The sequence below is a fragment of the Meles meles genome, chromosome 13, assembly GCF_922984935.1.
Source record: "Meles meles chromosome 13, mMelMel3.1 paternal haplotype, whole genome shotgun sequence".
NCBI lineage: Eukaryota > Metazoa > Chordata > Mammalia > Carnivora > Mustelidae > Meles > Meles meles.
The window spans coordinates 62,423,444-62,442,570 of NC_060078.1; the positions used below are offsets into that span (position 1 = coordinate 62,423,444).

Below are 19,127 nucleotides of genomic sequence, written 5' to 3' on the forward strand. Positions count from 1 at the left end.
AGGTGCTGGGAAGATCCAAAGGGAAGACACACAAGAAAATGCTGCCAAATGCCAAACACGATTATTCCTACTTAACTTCTCAGAGCCTTAGTCTACTCGTCTATGAAATAGGGTCAAGTACGTTTTTCTCCTCTTCGTAGGGCCAAAGCAAAGCTGAACAGGGAAAATGCATCTGCAAAGCCCTGTAACACATGCCAGGCCCAGAGGGGACCATCAGAAGCAGTCGCCTCCCTCTGTACTGCTTTACCATCATTAATACTCTAGCTAGCGACGGAAGGCTTGAGCTCCCAAGTCAGAATTCCAAATCATTCCTTCCTAGCTAGGGGACCTTGGCCAAGTCACCTAACCCCCCTGGGACCCAATTTTCTCATCTGTAAGGTGGGGGTGGGTAAGAACAGCCAACACAGGGTGGTGTGTAGATTCAATGAGATAACGCAGGTGAGCTGGTACTTGGCTCCCTGAAGGTACCTGATGAATGGGGCTGATGCACGGGGTCACCTTTTCCAAGGTGAAGAGAATCCAACACACCCTTCCTATCTCCCCTTCCTATGGCCCTTTCTGGGAAGCTGCTCAGGGTGATCAACCTGGCTATTCCGCCCTGTCAATGGCTGAAAGAAATTGACAGGCTTTACTTAAGGCTCTTGCACTTTATCCCAACATGAGATCATTCAGGCTCCCCTTGGCCAAGAGGGAAAGGGGTGACGGTAGGGCAGCTGATGCCCTGGAAAGCTGGGGGCTGCCAAGGCGGGGTCAGAGGGGTGGGATTCAGGCAGCTCTGAGTCTGGCTTTAGGTGGGAGGGGTAGAGCTTCCCCTGGACTTGAGCCTGAGGCGTGGTTTCCTACTGCAGATCTGGAGCTTACCCCTGGCCCCTCCCAACCCCACAGTGTGTCAGCCTCTGGCTGCTTGTCACCCCCACTTTCCTCTGGTCCCCAGGAAAGTGCAGGGCTGGAGGAGCCCGGTGCCAGGGCCAGGACAGAGAGTACCGGGCAGTGTGAGGGGGGCAGGGCTGGAGGGGTCTTCTGAGACTGAGAGGAAGAGCTTGGACTTCTTCCTCCAGGCAACAGGAAGTCCTGGAGGATGTTGAGCAGGAGCAACCCTGTAGAAGTGGGATTTTAGAAAGATAAATCTGGCCAGTTCATGGGATGGAGCAGTGGTAAAAGAGACATCTGTGTGTGGGACAGACTGCCAAAGAAATCCGCCTCCCCACAGAGGATGAGGCCAGCCTAAGATGAGCCTGCCCACACTGGGGGCTGTGTCTGTATGTGTGTGTGTTTTCCTGGCTGAGGTCACCCTGTTCCCTTCTGCAGTGGGGATGGGGCCTCTATCTATCCCTTGGCCTCAGAAGTTTCTAACCCCCTTCCCCACCCCCCAAGCTGCCAGACACCCCCCTCCCCCCACACCCACCTCCAAGGACCATGACAAAGTGAGAGGCCCTGAAAAAGGTGAAGAAGAAGAAAACATATTCCTATCTTCTGACTTACGTTCTTTCTGGCTGAACCACACACCCAACCCCAGTGTTTGTCAGTTCTTTTTATGCTCATCATCCCTCTAAGGAGCTCAGAACTGTGGTCCTCAAAGTGTCCTGCTAGCCACCATGGGATCAAATTCTGGCCAGAGTCTTGGACAAAGAAAGCATGTTCTTGGCAGAGAAGAAACCAAGGCAGATCTTTGGTGATCCCAGACCCAGACTACTGTTTAAGGCAGTGAGATTCCAGAGCTGGTCCCCAACATGCTCCCTTGATACAGTACTCTCTTGGAGAGAAGCCAAGGGGGATGTTTCTAATAAAAAATCCAGTGTCCTTCCCTTCCTCCGTCACCTTCTCCAAGCTTCTCCTTCCCCCATTTTGTTGGAATACAAATGGGTCAGGGTACTTCCAGCCCCACCCTCATCCTTCCCCACCCCCATAAAGTCTGCGTGAAAGGAAAAAACAAAAGAAAAAGCTAAAGAAGAAGGCTGGAGTCGCTGGGAAGAGTCCAGTTCTTTCCCAAGGCTTGTTCTGGTCGATATGGAGCCCTGACTTCCCAACAGCTCACTTCTCCTATGCTCGGAAGCGCTGTTGGTCGGCACCAAAGTTGGGTGGGTCATCCTAAATTCAGGAAGGGTGCTAAAAGCTTCTTCAAAGGTGCTTGAAGCCCCAGCAAGACCGTGGGCTGTCAGGTGGACCCAGCAAAAGACAGGCAGGCCCAGGGAGTCCTGGCCAGGAGCATTCTACACCTGGTGACTTGATTAGGTCACCCGCCCATACCGCCAATTTCCTCCTCCACTAGAAACTTCATAAATAGCAGAAGAGACAGAAACATGTGAAACTTTCTGAGGGTTCCAGTGGAGGGAGTGCTAAGTTTCACCATCTCCAACACTGCTGTGATCTGTTCCCATCCAGTGGTTTTATCTCTGGCTTCTTGACCTTTGTTGGCTCTCTGCCTCCCAGGAACACAAGCCTATTCATGACCTCTGCACCACTGACCTCTCCAGTCAGATGTCCTATTAACCTCTGCACATCCCCACACACTGCACAGCCTGCTTGCAATCCTCCCTAGACATAAGATGCCAGTCCCCATTCAGGCTGTTCTGTGCCTTTGCACAGAATGCCACCCCCCATGTGATCTCTTGCCATCAATATCTCTGAGGCCTTTGCACAGGTTTATCCCTCATTTACTCCCTCCTCTACATTGCTTCTGTAGTTTGGTCATATTTCTAGAACTGTACTCAACCACTATATTATGATTATTTATTTATACATATGCCTCCTTTCAAAATTTGTACATTTCTTGTAAACAACATCTGTTCCTTGATATGCTCATTTTCCATCATAGCATCTGACTCATAGCTCAACTAGACTACATTCCCCAGCCTCCCTTGTTGGGAGGAATAGTCATGTGACTGAATTCTGATCAATTGAATATAAGCAGGGATGATGGACCCCTCCTCCAGACAACCCATAATATCTCCCCACAACCCTCCACATTCCCTCTTCCCTCCCCTGCTGACTGGATACAGAGATCCGTGGGGGGCGGAGTCCCCAGATGGAGGAGTCTGGGTCCCTGAATGACAACCTACAGCATAGCCCTCCAGTAACCAGTTTGGGTCTATGATGTGAGCAGGAAAAAATCCTCTATTACAAGTCACTGAGAGTTTGTTACACAGTATTAACCTGTCTGCCCTGACTAATACAAAGGAGTTCAGTCATGGTCTGATGAACCAAACTGAAAGAGGGAAGACTTAATATAAAATGCATCTACTCTGCCCCCTTCCACTGATCCCGTCAAGCATCATGTCCCCTACATGATCGAACTATTCCTGAAGCCAAGCCGTCAGCCCTCTTCCCGCTACCGTATCCAGCAGATCACACATACAGCATTTAGAATGCTGTGCACTAAGGAAGTGTGGCTCAACAAGGATAGGGATTGAGGACTTGCCAGATGACCTGTAAAAGTCACCACAGGTGAATGAGACCCAACTTGAGATCCTGGTTCCACAAGTTTGTAGAAGGCATGCCAAGACACAAAGCTGAATTGTAGGAAAAGGCCTCCTTCTACCCACACAGGCATCTACAACCCTGACACATGACCTTTCAAGCTCACGGGAACATTTCCAAGGATGGGAACCCACCACCTCTGAGGCAGCCCACACCAACCACCCTTGGCAGCTTCTGGAGAGTGCTGGAACGGCATTCCTCTTACAGAGCCCCATTTTGCCAGGCCAAATTCCCATGCGGTCACTAAGCCTGAGACCAAATGGGAGAAAGATCACATTCGGACAGAAGGAAGAAAAAGAAAGAGAAGGACTTCAAATGTATCCTTCCAACACCCTCCACCCTCACGACTCAAGGTGTGATCTAAGACTGATCCTATCCTCACCAGAGAGCTTGGTGGAAATGCAGAATCTCAGGCCCTGGGCAGACCTACTGAATCACAATCTACATTTTAACCACATCTAAGTAGTTTGTGTGCACGTTAGAATCAGAAAGACCTCGCTGTCTTTGCCATAAGGATCCCAGCTAATCTTTAGCAGCGTTCCCAACAGCAAGTCCATGCTATCCACAAAGATGGACAAGCACGAGGAGGAATGGGAGCCAAACCGTAGAACTCGCCTTTCAAGGGGAAGGCAGGTCTGGCACCCCATTCTCTACACTCAGCACCAGCTCGCCATGCATTCATGTATTTCTTCAACACCAATTTCCTGAGCACTGTGTGCTGAAAACAATAAACTGTGACAATGTGACAGGGCTGGCAGGCTCTCTGAGGAAGTGGTCAAGGAAGGCCTTTCTAGGAGGTGTCATGTGAGTTGAGGCTGGAGTGCCCAGGAGTCAGCTGCTTGAGAATCTGGGGGAAGAGTTTCCAGGCAGAGGGAACAGCAATGGCAAAGGCCCTGCGGCAGCATTATGTTTGGTGTCCCAGGAACAAGTGGGTGAACAGTGAATTAGAGCCAGCAAAGGAGGGCACAGGGGACTAATCTGGAAGGGTGCACAGGGGCCCACCACCCAGGGCCTGGGGGCAGGGTAAGAAGTTGGGAGTTCATTCCCAAAAGAAAGGGAGACTTCCAGAAGGTTCTAAATGGAGTGTGATGTAATCTGATTTATGTTTTTAAAGGATCACTCTGCTTGGCGGGAGGACAGGAGTGAGAGTAGGGGGACCCCTGAGGAGGCCAGTTCAGTTGCCCAGGTATCCTGGGCAGAGATGATAGGACTGGACCAGAGTGGGGACACAGCAGACCGAGAGGAAGGGGAGCAGGGCACTGCTGCACTTTGAGGGAGGTCATACAGGACATACAGACTTGCTGTTGGGTTGGCTATGGGACATGACTGGCCGGGTCTGGGGCGATCCCCACTGGGTTTGAATCCCTTTGGCCTCTCGGGCACTCGGAATAGCTGAGCCAGGCCGTCCAAGTATGCTGACCCGGCCTCACCCTCACGGGCTCAGGCGCTGACGCTGCAGCCTCTGTCCTGAGAACTTCCTCCCTGGTCACCGAGGTTGGTCATTCGGCCCACAGGAGTCTTTTCATGGCACTTCTCCTTAGGCCAAAGGCTTCCTGGTGTCCCTTCACATTTCCGGAAGGAGAGGACAAGGTGGAACGCAGATGGAAAAAGAAAAAGTCCCCAAAGCAAAAATGAAAACTCAGGCAGAGCTGCCGGGGGAGCCTGGTAAAGCAGCCCACACAGCGAGGCAAGCCACCAGGGCTGGCCTCAGGCTTTCCCAGGCTCCGTGCTGGGCTCTGTTTCACCAGGCTTCCCTGCGGGGAGAGCTCCACTCCGGCCAGGGAACCAGGAAATGCAAGAGGAAAAGGTCCCCACGGGGCGCGGGGTCCTCCAACCCCCCTGGCGCCCAGCTGTAGGCTGCGTGTCCAGGTGTCAACCCTGCTGTTGACCCAGGTAGTGCCTTCCTCCCGGAGACCTCGACATGGCCGCCGCCCGCCTAGCATGGGTGCAAGGGGAGGGGGAAGAGCAAGGAGGGAAGGGGCTGGTGGTGTGAGGGCAGCCAGGTGCCTGTGTGCAGGCCTACCTCCCTCACCGGCTCTCCCTCCGCACAGGCAGGACTCTCCCTGACCTTCACACAGGCCAGAGGCCATCCTGCCTCCACACCTTTGCTCACACCCATCTCCCTGCCCCCTTCTCAGTCTACCGAAAGCCCGCACCCTGGACCCAAGGCAGGAGGAAGGGAATCCAGCATTCGCCAGACGCCCCCTCTATCTGCACCACTGTCTGTCTTTCTTTCAGAAAGTATCTGAGGACAATTATCCCTCCACGGGAAAAAAGTGTCAGGCAAACGCGGCAACACCTGAATATTTGCTAAATCTGGGAAGTAGGGCCACTGAGATGTTATGTTGTTTTCTGTAGGATTAAACCATTTCATAACTAGAAACAGAAACCCCGAACAGAGAAGCTGACTGGCTGCAATGCAGAGAAGCTGCTGGAAGGGCCAGACGGCAGCGCGGGGAGTCCTGGTGAGAACGCCATGGGAGCAGGTGAGGCATCAGGAGGGCTTGGCTCGGGGGCTAAGTCAGTGCGGGCGGAGGGGGACCGGGGGGGGGGGGGTGGGAGGTGGGAGACGGATGTGGGGGGAGAATGCAGGGAGGGGTCTAGATAGGAGCTGGGGTTCATACCTGCTGAGGGGCAAGCAGATGTGGGGCTTATCAGTAGAGATGCCTTGTAGGGCCACCGATGGGCCGGCGCATAGCCAGCCCCACCCTGAACCCAGTGACTTGCCCATGACATGCTTACCCCTACCCATCCCTAGGTGATGACACAGACTTGGAGCAGAGGACAGCCGCTCATTGAGAGAACAAGTCCAAGGGAGAGCAGAGCCCTGCCTGAGCCTACACCATTGGTCCACCTCCACAGAACACCGACAGCTGGTGAGGTAGTCCGGGGACCAGCCTGACCCTACAAGGGCAGCTCCCTATCCTGCCTGGCTATGTCTAGCGTGGATAGCACTGGGGCAGGTGTGGCCTTAGAGGAACAGCTAGCATGGGGCGGGGGGGGGGGGGGGGATTAGATGATGGAACACACATATGAGACCCAGGAGACCCTCTGTCCAGCCAGAGAAGGCGAAGAGCCAGCCTAAGGTTCCTGCCCGCCATGTCCCCACCCCTACCCACAGGAACCCAGGGTTCCACTCTCCAGGGCAGCCCGGGTGAGGGCTGAGAGCACTGCCAGCGCCCCCGCAGCCATGGGCCCCAGGCACAGCCGGCCTAGGAGAGGGAGACTGCAGTCATGTCTCTTCTAGGAAGGGGGAAGAGCCAAAGGCTGGCCATCAGGGGTGCCCTTTGGAGACAGAGAGCCTCCCACCAGGGTGCCCAGACTGTCACCTGATACCAAAAGGAATGCCTTTGAAAAGGTTAATTATGATGCCACATACTTCCCCGAGAAGGAGAAGGGCAGCCTCCCTCCCCCAACCAGCTTTTACCTTCAAGGTTGCAGACCTGTCAAGCCCCTGACCCATACCCTGTCCTTCTCCCAGAATCCTGCTCAGGATGTGACAGCACGTGGAGGGGGAGATAGAGAACAAGAGAGACCCCAACTGACAAAGACATACCACAGCAAGAGAAAACGCCTCCAGAAAAGTCTTGGGAAAGGCTGCAGAGACCAACAGAGCCATGCCAAGATACAGGCTCAGACTCAGAGACCCTTGGAGAGATAGAGAGGGATAAACAGAGAAACTGGGAAAAGAGCGAGGTGGAGAGAGACCACCACAGGAAGAACCTGGGACTCGGGAGCAGAGAACAGACCAGGAGCCTATGCAGGGAAACTGACAATTCTCTCTGCCCAGCCTAAAGCCTTCCTCCCCAGCCTGGACAGAGGGTCAGGGCAGCAGCCCCTCCAGCGGGCCGCCAAAGCCTTCGTGGCAGGGGTAGGCACGGACCCGTCTCCTCTCCGAGGGGCCAGGGCCTCCCAGGTGGGCTCCGCAGTGCTCTGGCCCACTCAGGGGCCACATCAAAGTTACAAGTGGCAATGGGCAAAAGGGGTTCAGCATGTGGATTCCAGAGCCACACTGCGCAGTCTGAATCCTGACCCCCTCACTTGCAGGGAGGGTGGTTCTGCAGCTCTACCCTTCCCCACCTTGGGTCTCAACTACATAGCCAAGAAAGCTAGGCGTTCCAGAGTAGCCCAAAGTGTCCCAACTGCACCCAAAAATGCATACGCTGGGATGGACAGAATCTCAGTGTTGAGTCCTCCTACATTTGGTACATCTCTTGGCCTGTCTCCCCCGTCTTGGTCCCTGCCCCACTGCACTTAGGACAGAATGAGGAGGAGGCATGGCCCAGCACCCCAAGGGGCACACACAGGGCTTCCCTCCACCTTCGCACTGGGGGTTCCTCCTCCCAAGGTTCCAAGGCAGAGAGTGGAGCCCATCTCCTTGAGGAGCCAGGCGGGCTGCCTGCACCAGAGATGCCCTCACCAGCCGGCACTGTCTCAGTGGGAAGAACGATCGCTTGGCACATGCCAGAACCAGGCTCTCTGAAAGCTTCTCAACTCCAGCCCAGGCAGCAGCCTCCTGCTTCCTATTTGGTTTGTTTTTTTCTTTCCTTAAGGGGTATCTGAATGTGGTCCATATAGCCCTAGGGACACCCCGGCGCCCGCCCATTCCTAGCCTCCGCCCAGCCTGCTGCCAGCACCGAGCTCAGACTCAGGCATGGCCGAACCAGCCACTGTGTTCTACTGGGCACCAGATACACGTAGACGGAACCCAACCCCAGCCGGCATTTGGGGCCATCGACTGGCCAGTCCTGTAGCATTGACTGACCACAGCTTCGGGATGCCCAAGACCCTTTCATGGCTGGGAAAATGTTCCCCTGGCTCAGGCTGGACAGACACGGTGTCCACAGTGCCCCTGCCCTCCTCCGGAATGACCACCATCCTGACAATTTTCTGTAGTTGCTCCAGGTTCATGTGCGAAGGCCTCCTGGGTCTTATTTCCTGGAAATCTCACAACAGCTCTGAGGCTGCTTCTGTATTAAGAGCCATTCCATCGCTGAGAAGGTGAGTCTTGGAGGCCAGGTAACTGTTCAGGGTCACCTGACTGGTAAGAGCTGGGGCCCACGCACACACCTTCGTCAGTCTGATAATAAAGCCGGAACTTTCCTTCACCGCGAGAAACTGCCCCACTCGGAGAACCAGGAATTTGGCACCAATAATCCCACAAGCAGGGGCGCCTGGGCAGCTCAGTGGGTTGAGCCTCTGCCTTCAGCTCAGGTCATGATCTCAGGGTCCTGAGATCGAGCCCCGCATTGGACTCTGTGCTCAGCGGGGTGCCTGCTTCCCCCTCTCTCTCTGCCTGCCTCTCTGCCTACTTGTCATCTCTGTCTGTCAAATAAATTAATAAAATATTTAAAAAAAAAAAAAGAGAGAATCCCACAAGCTCTTCTGGAGAGCCCAATGTTACTCGGCTGTGGAGGTTTCTGAGGAATCTAAAACCCTTCTTCCTTAGCTCTAGCTAAGTCGAGGATAAGAAGGAAAGAGTGTCAATCCTCTGACAACTCTTACAGCAGCCTGGTCTGAGGGGACATCCTTGAGATGCAAGAATCACGGCCCCTGAAGTCACTTGGGGGCTGAAGTCCCCCTGCTGGTGGCAGTTCACCTGCTGGGGGGGTAGGCGGGGGGCTGCAGAACAAACTGGCTTCCCTCAAGCCCATAGCCCAGGCTCCCACCACTCACCCCGGCTCCCCCCCACACCTAGTTCCACACAAGTCAAAAGCAAAATCAACTGTTGCCATGGGGTGAGGGGGTATACGGATGCCAAGACCTCCAGGCTCAGATCCAGGAGCTGCCTTGACAAGTCAGCCAGGGGGCCCCCAGCGAGCAGGCCTTGACTGCAGGGCTCTACGCTTTGCCTTGCTCACTCATGCTGTGCCTTCTGCCCTGCCCTGACTTGTGCACCAGCTGGTGGCTCTGGCTAAGGCCAAGGCCATGGGCTGGGCTTTTCTGCCCAAGACGACCCTGACTTTTCCCCAAGGGGTTCTCAGCACCAAGCCCAGTGCCAGGAACGGCCCCGGCACCCCTCCAAAGGTGCCAGGATGGACTTGAAATTCTCTCCCAAGGGAAGGGAGTGACTTGGCCCCAACTGAAGGCTTCAGGGAGTGTGTGCACACACAGGTGCGTGCACACACACACACACACACACACTCACTCACACAACACTCACCTGACCGCCACCAAAGATCCTCCTTCCCTTCATTCTCCAGGATGAAGGGGCACACTGTCCCCCATCCACTTGCCAGCCAACTTTCCTGCTGCCTATCCAGAGGGGTCGCTGGGGGGCCTGGTGGGGGCAGAGCTGAGTTTTCCAGGTCAGACCTCTGGGCCTGAGGCCAGAGGAGGAAGGAGGTGACAGGTAGCAACTGTACTCCGGGGCCTCCCTGAGCTACCACCCAAACACACCCTGACATGACACCGGATGCTGGGAAAACAGGGCGCGCAGCCCCAAGCAGTCACGCAGGCATGTGGCCTGACTCAGACGCCGCCTCTGGAGGAGCTGGGGTTTATCATCAGAGAGAGGTGGGCGGAGGTGGGCAGGACATGGGGGCTGAGCTCCAGGAAGGAGCCGATCCTGTGAAGGACCTGCGTCTGACCTTTCGGGAGCTCGGGGGAAGTCTTCTGCACTTGACAGGGGCACCGTCTCCCGGGGAGGGGGCATGCCTCCTCTCCCACCAGCTTTCTTGGTGATGCAATGGGGCTTTCCTGCCCTCCCACCAAAAACCAAAGGAGACCTTCTGGATGGGAGGCCAGAATCCCAGACTCATGAGAGCTAGATGCTAGGGTGCCCGAGTTCTAGTCCTGCTGTCACTTCATGGCCTTGTAATTTGGACAAGTCCCTTCCCTTTCTGGAGCCTCACTTCCTCATCTGATCAAATAAAGGAAAAGGACTACATGGGAGGGTAGCCAAGAATTTTCACTCAAGGTGCTTTTACCAATTGACAGGTAGTCTCTCCCTGAAGTATCTGATTTTATTTTTTTTAAGGTTTTTGTTTTGTTTTTTAGATTTTATTGATTTATTTGTCAGAGAGAGTAGAGAGCATGCACAAGCAGGGGGAGCGGCAGGCAGAGGGAGAAGCAGGATCTCCACTGAGCAGGGAACCCAATGCGGGACTCAATCCCAGTACCCCTGGGATTATGACCAGAGCTGAAGGCAGATGCATAACAGACTGAACCACCCAGGTGTGCCTGATTATGTTTTCTTTAGACAGATTCTGGGACCATGTCTGGGCTCATGATTGATGAGTGATGTCTGCCATGGGTATAGGACAGGAACATGCCAGGATCAATTAATGATGTCTGCTGTGGGCATGAGGCTGGAAAGTGGCCACGTGAACACCTGAGAGGTATCATCCTAGCAGGTGATCTCTAAGGGCCTTCTCGTTCTAAAACTCACAATTCCACCTTTGATTCCCCAGCAGACCTGGATAACACTGGTCAGCAAGCACGCACCTCTCGTATTGTGATATTTGCACACAGCTGATTTCTCTCCTTGCAAAAGACATTTTCATCAGCCCTGCAGGACAGTTACTGGGGGAGCAGGCAGCCTCCTGAACTCTCTCCATCCATCCGTTACTCACAAGACTTCACCCAGGGGGCGCCTGGGTGGCTCAGTGGGTTAAGCCGCTGCCTTCGGCTCAGGTCATGATCTCAGGGTCCTGGGATCGAGTCCCGCATCGGGCTCTCTGCTCAGCGGGGAGCCTGCTTCCCTCTCTCTCTCTCTGCCTGCCTCTCTATCTACTTGTGATCTCTCTCTGTCAAATAAATAAATAAAATATTAAAAAAAAAAAAAAAAAAAAAAAAGACTTCACCCAGAAAGTTACAGACAAGGAACCAATGCTAAGATTTAATACCCAGAGGACATTTCAGCTTTTCTTATAATTGTCCACATGTCTATAAAGGAGCTTCCCCACCATGTGAAAATCCCACGCTGGCACAGGGAGGGGATGAACACTCAGCAACGGGCAGAGATGGCTCCTGGCTTCGTGGTGCAGTCACAAGTGAAGGTCTCATCTGAGAGGGCCTGTGCCCTTGAGCACCCTGGGAGGCATGTGCCTGGGTCACCTACAGACCATGTGCTAAGAACACTGGCAGGGTGGTGAATATCCCGCAAGTCTGGGCTGCTGAGTCAGAGAAGCTCCTCTCCTCTCTTTGTATCTTTAGGCTTTGCTTGGCAGGAAAGTTCTCCTGATGGAGGCTCCACCAGAGACCAAGCTCCCGCCTCTTATTTCCCTTTATACACAAATGTGTGAGGCTGTCCCCCTCTGTACTCTGCCCCAAGTCCACCACCTTTCCCCCTCCACCTCTCTCCATCAATTCTGGACCCGCGAGGCCCCTGTGTATAGGGTTATTACTAAAACCACAGAGTTGGGGAAACTGTACAAGAAGGGGTTACTAGCAGGGTACTAGGGAACCCCAGGATTTCATCCTGAGCTGGCCTCAATGTAACATTTCACCAGGCCCTCCCTTCCTTTCCTGGGGAACAGATACCCTCAGCACCCTCCACCCCAACCCTAACCAACAGCAGAGCTTGGCAGAGGAGAGAAATGAGGAGAAAGAGAGAGGAAGCTGGAGTTCACCCTCAGGCCACAGGGGCAAGATGAAAGGCAGTAGTTAAAGAAGGAGCCAGCTGCGGGGTAGGGGGGTGAGAAGCCAGCCATGGAATTCCCGAGAGCCTCTGGACTCCCTACAGGGCTCCCCTGGAATCCCCCTGTGCTCCATCAGGAATCCGAAAAACGCCTCCTTCTAAGAGCAAGGAAAAAGAGTGACCAACAATTACTTATTTTCCCAACAGTGTTGCTGGGAGGACTGTGCTTTGGTCATGTTGGTCATCACTCCTTGGAGGTGGAGAGCTCTACCTAGGAAACTCTTAGCATGGCCACCTGCCCCTCCTGCCCAGAGGCCTGCTGAGCTACGGGATGAAGGTGAAGGCTGCGTCCATCCGCGGGGCAAGGAAGAAAGCTCCGCCTGCAGACTGAGTGGGCATCTCCAGCTATTTCCCTTGCAGTTACGTTTCTGCAAGCCTACCTGCTGAGCGGTCAGCTTCCCTGTCCAGAGTCTCCATGCTGGTCACGACCCCGTGGGCTTTCTTGACGTGTCTAACTGCATTCTTAGTATCCCCCCAGGAGGTGGGTATTTTCATTAACCCCATTATACAGATGAGAAAACCAAGGTACAGAGAGGTTAAAGAACTCACCAAAGGTGATACACAGTTAGTAAGGGCTGGAGCTGGTCTTGGATCCCTATCGCCCTGGCTGTGGAGTCCCTGCTCGTAGTCCCCGCACCCACGACCATGCAGCTTAGTGTGTGTCATCGTGACACAAGGCCCACCACGCAGGTGCTTCTTGCCCCAGGGAACACACATTCGTGGGTTTTGAGCAATATTTGAAAACAAGATTCCAGTTTGACAAGGTAATTTGGACAAATCCCTGGGGTTGGTTATAATGGGTTCTAACCAGTCACATTCCATAGGACTGATTGAGAGAGATGGCTCAGGAAGTATGAGGTCATGTGATTTTAACAATTACTGTCATTTTCTTTCTTTGGTTAGATACGCTCTTCATGACGATTTTTTTTTTAAACCCATGTGTCTTCTGTCCCATTATACTATAATGACCAGGAGAGACATATTAAATGTAGACCTCCTACTTTTCCCGCCTCCTCCCATAGGTATCTTTTAAATTATTAAATATTGACATTGTAAATAATACATGAATATATTCTCCTGTTTTAAAAAAGTAAAACATTACAGATAAGGCTAAGTTTCCCCTTTGACCAAGATCCTCTTCTCACTGATGTCCCTCACCTTCTTCCAGAGATAACTTTATGACCAATTGGAAACACATCCTTCCAGATACTTAAAAAATATTTATATACTTATGCTGTGCACGTCCTTGTAGCAAATATGTCTTGCTGTTGTTTTTGCATAAACACTATATCATTTGAAATCTGCAGTGGTCATTCATTAACATGTCTTGGAGATCCATCCATGGAATGGAGATCAATCTCATTTGTTTTGACCGTTGAACAAAGTGCATTGAGAATACAGCCACCTACTTAGTGACCCTCTGTGGATGGTCACGGGGTTTCCCACTGTCACCATGGCAAACAACGTGAGGTTCTCTGTGCCTTCCTGGGACTGCGGACTGACCTCAGTCAAAGCCAATGTTCTCTTCTGCCCAGGGCGTGTGAGCAATCACAGTGATCCACTGCAGCTCACCACGCTGCGGGAGCTGGCCCTGCCATGCCAGGTGCTGTGACTCTCCACTGTCCTTGGAACGAAACTATTCTTAGAACTTGACAAGTTCCCTCCCCAGGTTTTGGCCCCCACCTCTTGCCTTTACTCTAAGGTCAACGACTTCAAACAACACAGAGCTTGCCTTGATGATGAAAAGACAGAGCCTGCAGGACAGACACTTCTCCCCTCTCCTGTTCTGCTCTCAGGTTGGTCCCTGGCACACATCAGAACACCCCCCACCCTCATTTGACCACAGCTGTGGTGTGCTTCGAACATCAAACCAAACGAGAATAATTCTATGAACTACACTAAACGAAGCTGAATGAAACAAAAACTAAACCAAATTCTAAATTTAATAAGTAGAAAGATGAACACAGATGTTGACCTGCAAAAGTGACGGGGCCGGAATAGGATTCTTCTCCTCCTAAAAACACAGTGATCCCATAACACACTCCAAATGGCTTCAGAACGTGCCCCTCCCACATACATACCCATCCCAAGGCCAGGAATGAATGATTCGGAGGGGGCTGTCTTGTCCATCCATATTGGCCTGGTTATTTGACAGCTAGAAAGTGAGTGTGACCTCGGGTGGGGTAGGTGAGTGGAAAGTCTAGAGAGATGAATAAGGAAGAGAGATGAAAGCTCTTCACAACACGTTAAATCCTTCAGAGCACATGAGCGCTCTTGAACAAGGTCCTCAAGTCCATCTTGCAAGCAGTGTGGGGATGCCTGAGGGCCTCTCCTGGCGCTCGTCAAATATTGATGCTCGGCACTCACTGGCTGGAGTTCAGAGCCAAGGACCAGCGGCAGCACGGGGCCAGTGTTTGCCGAGCCATTACCGCAGCCCAGTGCCTTGGAGGTCAGATTGTGAAACAGGCTTCGGTGGAGCCGGGCCTTCAGAGAGCCTTCCGGTCCGGCCCCGGTGGGGGTGGGGGGGGCTACTTAACAGGGAGGGAGTTGTGCAAGGACATTTACAGAGGCTAGAAAGGTGGTCCAGTGCCAGGGAGAAGGCGGCTTAAGAGTATCTGCGGCCCTTTACCGTCCTCCTTCTCCCCTTAACTGCACCTCCAAGTAATCCGAGCCCTTTAGGGCCAAATGGGCCTCGCCGGCGGGGCTTGTCCCACATAGCTCCCTCTGGACATGTCCCTTTTCCTGGTCAGATAGGTGGAGTGGTGGATTATTTTTAAAAGACATCAATTTCTACTTGGAGACCGAGAGCCTCTCTTCTCCCTATTCCCAACTTAACACCTGAAATGCCCTCAGAAGCCCTCCCTGGCACTGACCCGGTTTCCAGAAGTGTTTGGAATAGCTGTTGAATTGAATTGCTCTACTGATCGGGCAGACCACAGTGGAACAGAGTCTCCTTCCTCCTGCTGGGGCCCTAAAGAATTGCGAGGGCAATGGGGGAGGGTCTGGGAGGGTAGCAGGGCCCTCGGGGAGGCATAAAGCCAGATCAAGCCTGATATGCGTCCCAGATGGTCTACAGCGGCACAGCCGTGATACAAACATTCTATACCTGTCAGTATGGAGCCCCGGGCCACTGCGGCTACCGAGGACTTACAGACAGCAAATAGGGCCAAGAGAGCCGATTCATTTCATTCTTACAAAGGAATTTAACTTAATTTAATTAAATCTTTCAAATTTTTAATTAAGTTAAATGGAAATGGAAATAGGCCCATGTGGCTAGTGGCTAGCATAGTGAATGCACAGGTGTGAAGCCTCCAGACCCATGCGTCCCAGTGGGCAGGGAGAGGGGCCATGCACGGGGGAGAGAAGGTTTGGGGCAAAGTACAGGGTCTTATCCCCATGCCCTTGGAAGGATTTCAGGGGGGTATGAATGACTAAAAAGGTTAGAAAATGATGTATGTACACTCATGCCTTTATCTGAGGAGAGAGTCTTTGCTTTCATTAGAAGCACAAAAGAAGCCCTGATCTCAAAAATGAAAGACAGTAACTCCTTGATCTGTCAGATGACGCTCACTTCTCCAGGGAAGCCTGCTTTGATCCCCGAGTATAGGATTTTTCAGCCGTACGTCTACAGTACTTTCCTTTGTAGCATTTGAAATGTATAAAATTGTATGAACATCATTTTTAAGAAGATTTTATTTATTTATATGTCAGAGAGAGAGAGAGCATGCACGCAGGGGTGGGGCAGAGGGAGAGGGAGAAGCAGGCTCTGCCCTGAGCAAGGACCTGATGCGGGACTCGATCCCAGGACCCTGGGATCATGACCTGAGCTGAAGGCAGACACCTAGCCAACTGAGCCACCCAGGTGCCATAGATAGATAGATATAGATAGATATGGATATAGACATAGACATAAAATTTTTTTAACTAAAACTCATCTTATTTCACTAAGAGGTAAGTCCCATAAATTAAGCAGTAACCAGATCTGCTTTTGCTCATCAATAAATCCCCAGAGACTGACATGGTGCCTAGCACATAGAGGATAGGCACTTAGATTGGATAGACTGAGGGTGGGTGAACGGGTGGGTGGATGGAGGGATGGACAGATGGATGATGACCGATGGATAGAAGGAAGCAGGCATGCAAGCATAAATGAATAAACAAATTAACAAACAAATTAGGAATACCCTTTACCCCAATAACTGTAATTCTCAAAAGGCAACCAAAGACCTCCAAACTGATGTGGGGGTATGGGGCTGTACCACTCCAGGCTGCTGTCCCAATCAGAATCGTACAGGCATCCTTCTTGTTCCCCTATCCCAAGAGGAATGCTTTCCTTCCTCTCCATCCATAGCACGTTGCCTGGTGATCTATCTGATCTCCAGTGGACTTCATTGCTTAAAAGTCTACTTTCCCCACCAGACTTCTAGAAGGAAGGGACCTTGTCCTTCCCAACTTAGTACTCCTCAGGCCGTCCCACTTCTGTCCTGCAGAAGCAGAATGTGTTGGAGGCCAGTGTACTCTGACCCTGAGCCAGCCTGGCTCACTGGTCTTCATACAACCACCCTCACCACTCACAGCCAGGGTAAGGTTGCCAGACTGAGCCAAATGGAAATATAGGACACACCATAAAATGTGAATTTCAAATAAAAAACAATCACATTTTTAGCCCAAGTACATCCCATTGTAATATTTGGGACACACTTATAGTAAAAAATCACCACCATCATTAATAATCTGAAATTCACTGGACATCTCCTGTTTTATCTGGTGACCCTACTCAAGGGCCTCAAAGGGAGCAGGTAGCCAGTAAGTAAGGAGTGTGGGTGGCATGGGGGAGGAGGGAAATAAGGAGATAAATGACCAGCTCTTTAAAGTCCTAAGTCTTCAGATAAGTGCAGAACGTGCTACCAGCTTATCTGCGGGTTCTCTTCCCCAACACCATGAATGAACTCGCTCCCCCATGCTTCACCAGACAACTCATTCATGCCACGGGTCACATCAAAGATACACTATCTCTCCTCCAAGCGCCAGTCCTTCCGCTCCCGCCTCCCCCGACCTGCCACCCACTCAGGGCCGGCAGTGCGTGCATGAGACTGTCCTTTCCCCAAGGACCTTGCACAGATTTGCTCATGTAAACCTCACGACAACCCTCTTGGGTGGGTATTAATCGAATCTTCATTCCACAGATGGAAAACAAAACCTAGAGAAGTTAAGGCCCATTTCCAGAGTTACAGGGTATGACAGAGCCAGTACCCAGTCCTAGGCAGTGTGTCCCCAGTGCCTAAGCTCTATGCTGCTTTCTCACACAGCCACTCAGAAAGGCCAGTTGCGAGGGCACCAGGGACCAGAGGCAGAGCAAGCAATGTCACTCGTTCTTCCTCTATAGGAGCCGCCATATTAAAGTCAGTGACCCTGATAAACAAGAAAGGCTTTCCAAAGTGAACACCACCGAAAGTCTTCATGTCATGAATTCTGTAAAATGGACTCACAAAGATGCTACCCTTGGCTCAAAGGTTAAATTCCAAAGAACCATCCCAACCCTTTCCAAACTGCCTCTACAGGTGGCAATGACCCATGTGGACAGGCCTGGCCATACTCGTGGTGAGAGCCAGCACATCGCACAGACACTCCATGCTGTGTGTCCCAACACACAGGAAATAAGCCCTCCAGGCAAGGAAGAAGTGGGGGGGAGCAGCATTCCTTTCTCGTGAGGTTCTGTAACTAGGGAGGGGGTGAGGGAACAGAACAGAAGAGGGGGAAGAAAAGCTCTGATTTGAGAGTTTCCGCTGGCTCGCAGACCCTCTCTGGCTCATCAATGAGTCCTTTCAGGGTTCCCTCTCCCCAACTAACTTATCATTTCCTGTCCAGCACACTATACCCATTGATGGGGTATCAGCAAATCCCACCAGTTTATACCATAAGGATCCAAGGAGATTAGACAGGAATGGGGGAGGTGAGGAGAGGAAGAGGCAGGAAGGTGAGGAGTGGCTTCCACCTGTATTGTTGGACTAAGACAGGGTTTACTGGAAGACAGGAAGCTGGCTCACCTTTGGCTCATCTCATAAGTAGAGGGATAAGGACAATGGAATAAAGTCAGGTACTTGGGGGGAAACACGCAGACCTGGCCTCTCCAAGATGACTCACCACCAAAAGCCTGCAAACAAAGGAGTGGACCTTGGTTGTGAGGACCAGGGGTGCGTTTCTCTTCTTTGTGTTTTTATTGGCTTACACCAGACTTGCAGCCCTGAGGAATAATCTAGAACCTCTCAGTTTTCCCTTCCTGGTATAGGAAGTGTTTCTGTCCAAGCACGGTGATTCTGCCTTGATGGGGGCCTAGGCCCCCTGCTGTTACCTCTGTGACCCTCTACCCTGGGCCACACTGATTGGTCCAGAGAGGGCACCTGATGCAAATCAGGCCAATCCAAGTCTTCCCTGAGATTCTTCAACTTGAAACGAGGAGAGTCAATCTCTCTGGTGTTGGGAACGAATAGATACAGAGAATAGAATAGAGGAGCTGCTGACAGCCGAGTTCCTCAGGAACCTGAGGACAGGGCCCAGAGAGAAGCGGAGAACAGACCCAGACAGAAGGCAGCTGGTCATCAGCAGGTGTTCCTAGAGAGCCCACTGTCTCACTCTCCTCTTCACCCTCTGGTCAACCCCACAACCATCGCTGGTATCTCCTTCCAGCAAAGTCTCCCATTTGTCTGAGCTGCAGGAGTGTAAAACTATCCCTTGTGACCCCAAAAGTCGACCCAAGTGAGCTGGCACCAAGGGAGGTGTCTGCAGGAGGAGTCGTGTGAACACGCCGGTGCACATTAGAGAGTCGCACACGCCATGCGCACGGACGAACAGGGAGAGAGAGCGCCTTACTCGGCGAGACAGACGCAGTGGTATGCCCAGTTTGTGTCTGCCGTTCAAGAAACTGCTTATTTTCTGTTTCTGTCTCTCCTGTGTGTTTGCTTTTCTTTGCCTGCAATGACGTGGTGGCTTGTGTCTCACCCTGGTTGTT

General features: G+C 52.3%; 1 protein-coding gene across 3 annotated transcripts in view; it reads right to left on the reverse strand.

Annotated features, from left to right (window-relative positions):
• SH3PXD2A (SH3 and PX domains 2A) overlaps positions 1-19,127 on the reverse strand; it is a 234,804-nt gene that overhangs the window by 162,889 nt on the left and 52,788 nt on the right. The gene's annotated exons all lie outside the window — the stretch shown is intronic.